Source organism: Taudactylus pleione, unplaced genomic scaffold (assembly GCF_031769625.1).
Source record: "Taudactylus pleione unplaced genomic scaffold, aTauple2 ptg001080l, whole genome shotgun sequence".
Lineage (NCBI taxonomy): Eukaryota > Metazoa > Chordata > Amphibia > Anura > Myobatrachidae > Taudactylus > Taudactylus pleione.
The window spans coordinates 863,617-867,154 of NW_028285481.1; the positions used below are offsets into that span (position 1 = coordinate 863,617).

Genomic DNA, 3,538 nt, shown 5'->3' on the forward strand with positions numbered 1-3,538 from the left:
GGAAATCTTACCACCTAGACCCCCCATAGTGTTCAGAAAATCAAGGAATCTCAAAGATGCCCTGGCACCTAGTATGCTAAGGGATACCAACACCTTAAAATCCAGAATCCTTCACAGTTGTCTGAGGAGCTATAAATGTGGTAGATGCAACGTATGTAAATTCCTGCACCAACAGAGAAAGAGCTTTAAGAACTCTGCGGATAGTAAGGAATATAAAATTAAACAGCATCTCAACTGTAATTCAACTTCAGTGATGTTGGAATGTTCATGTGGAATAAAATATGTGGGCAAGATGAAACGACCACTGAAACTTCGCATACAGGAGCACATACGGAACATTAAAAATAAGGTGGAGACACATATGGTGTCAAGACATTTCAATTTACATCATAAATCGGATCCGGATGAAATGACTTTCAAAGCTATAGAACATGGGAGACAGAGGAGGAGACCTTGCAAACAAATTATCCAAACGGGAGATGTTCTGGATCTTTGAACTGGACACTATGAACCCTAGAGGATTCAACAATAACTACAAAATAGCTCCCTTCCTATAAGAAGATTGAGATGGAGAAAACAGGTCAGTAGGGTATATAGTATGTCCCAATAATATCTACTGTCATACCTATGTTGGAGCATCCAATATTGTCTGATCTTGGAAGCTAAGCACCATTGGGCTTGGTTAGTACTTGGATGGGAGACCTCTAGGGAAGACCAGGTATGGTAGTTTCCCATGGGACATACAGGCATTATTCCCACAAGTGACCTATGAAGCAATCCTTGATCTACACCTGAAAGCCCATGAAAGAATTACTAGAACCATGCGGCAAAGAAGAAGTTTTTGAAATGACTATATATACATCTGGAATTACTATATATATAGAGAGAGAGAGAGAGAGAGAGAGAAAAGGAAAAATTCCCTGTTATCACATTTTAGGAATACCCACATATATATATTTTATATCACATAGAAGTGACTTATAATAACTACTAATATACCAACATTTGTCTTATACTTATCCATATGAGGAAATGTTAAAATTATAATTAAGTACAGATCTGGTGTGAAGAACAATTTGTAACAATTTATTTTTGGATATGCCTAATTTATATTTGGATATGCCTAATACATGTGTTACATGTTGACACTAACATTGTTTCCATTATGCCATATAGGAAATACTAAATAACTTGCTACTTCCAGGATCCAAGCATTTAATAGCAGATAGAAAGGAGTAGGAAGATGGCCGTGGAGATAGCGATTGCCAGGAGCAGCAAGATGGCCGCGGGTGGAGACACCACTGAGAGCACCAAGATGGATGCCGCCAGCGATGGCCCGTGGAGATAGCGATTGCCAGGAGTAGGAAGATGGCCGTGGGTGGTGACACTAGTGAGAGCACTAAGATGGATGCCGCCAGCTATGGGGAGCGAGCAGGAGATGCCCAGGAAAGATGAGGCGGGAACACGTGACCGGGGGATCGAATGGAGGAAACAGATCGGTCAGCCTATCATGGACAGCCAAGGAAGGGGGATAGCGCTGAATGAAAATTGAGAGGACGCGGGCGGAAGTGACGCGAGATGGAGGGAACCCATTGAAAGGAACAGAGCATACTGCACATTAAGAAAAGGGCAGAAGTGCCGCGAGACTTAAGGGGGCAGAAGTGACACGACACACCACAAACGGGGAAATATTGGATTAATTAAATGATTAAGATCCAAAATTACATATATTTTTAGAAAAATTATTATGTATACTAACAGTGCAATTAATAAGAGAACAGTTCAATACAAAATAGACCAACTATATCTCTTTAATGAGCTTAGGCTAATCAGAAAACCGGAAGTGATGTCACAAATGATTCCTATCATTCCTTGTTTGTCCTTATTAGAGGGGGTATAAATACTGGATACCCTATAGGAGCTTGGTTATCCCTTGAAGAAGTCCAGGATACGGATGAGATGCATTGGAGGCTCCTATTCTCTACCCATTCATGAACTTGCCATTTTTTTTATCAGATAAGCTATATTTTTTATACTTATTTACTCTGATTTTTAACTGTGTATATATATATATATATATATATTTATGTGAATTTTTTTGGTTTTTATGTATTTTATCCTTCATGTGGAAGGATGTTATTGTTGTCTTTGATTAAAATTATTTTATACTTTTTTAATTGACTTGTTTGCACTTTAATAATTAATGCACGGTTGCACATCTTCATGAAATCTTGTTGATACTCATTCCTGTCACTCCATTGTTTGGGAGATTTCCCCTAATGAATTATTTCTTGCACTGAAGCACTTTTTGCACAGTCCACTAGGCACTTTAATACCGTTTTTGTATATATAAGGGTATATAAGCATATATGGCGCTCTATTCCAGTTCCTATAGTTCCATTTTTCATATATGTAGCAGATCACCACTGATACATTGTTTCTACTGGTTGAGCTGACACCTATATTTTTGGGGGAGTGCATGATAACCATTTTTACATCTTGGTTTGGTTAAAGTATATATGTGTGTGAGATAAGAAACATAATTGAGATATTATTTAGGAGGATTTATACCCAGTTGGCGCTGTAATCTGTCGCTATATATATATATATATTTATAATATTCCAACATACCGGCACTCAGGAAAACAAAGCAATACTTAGCCAGGTGCCCTCCGCAGATAAATCCCTCCAGGGGTAATCCGTTTGGATACAGTCCAATCGACAGCACTCCAGACAGTTAAATAATGAACCACAAGTTGTTCTTGATAGGCTATCAAGAATGACTTGTGGTTAATTATTTATCTGTCTGGAGTGCCGCTGAGTGGACTGTATATATATATATATATATATATATATAATGATGGCACTGGTGAGCAGCAGATACTGTGTGTGGCAGGACAGATCCGCCCACACAGAGTAAAAAAACTATGTGGGAAGATGTGTAAGGGCTGCCTTGTGGAGAGAGCTCAGTTGTGGGCTGATGAGAAGACAGACTAGTCAGGCTGCTGTTGGAGACAGTCTTAGTGGGACTGTGGCAGCGAGCCCAGTGAAACTAAGCCAAACCATTGGGGGCCAGGAGTCCTGAGTTCAGACCTGCAGGAGGCAAGGGGGACCACAAACCTCTCTGACTGTGTGACATTGAAGCGGCTTGGCTGCAGGCTGGGGAAGCCAAGGCCTATACCTGTAAGATACAGGGAAGGCCACCAAGACTGATGGTGTTTGTATAGTTGTCACAGCCAAGCCAAGCCAGGCTGGAGCCGGCAATAGACCTGCAGAGAAGTAGGCAGAGACTTTATTGGCAGACTAGCTGCACCATGATAGAGAGGCTTCAAGAAGTGAGCTAGTGCCCTAAACAGGGGCTAGGTTGTTTATTATTTTCTATTTCTGTTTCCTGATGTCCTTGCTGGAAGTAAAGCACCATTGTCATTCACTTTTACTGGAATGCCATGTGTGGACTCTAATTCTTCTCCTAATCACTGCACCACTGACACCAATCCACTAAGCTTATTACCCCAAGTTTTCACTATATATATATAAT

The 3,538-nt window shown here is 40.2% G+C and overlaps 1 pseudogene; it reads left to right on the top strand.

Annotated features, from left to right (window-relative positions):
* Positions 1-611: 611 nt before the first annotated feature.
* Positions 612-730, top strand: LOC148453848 (5S ribosomal RNA; annotated as a pseudogene).
* The last annotated feature ends 2,808 nt before the right edge of the window (positions 731-3,538 follow it).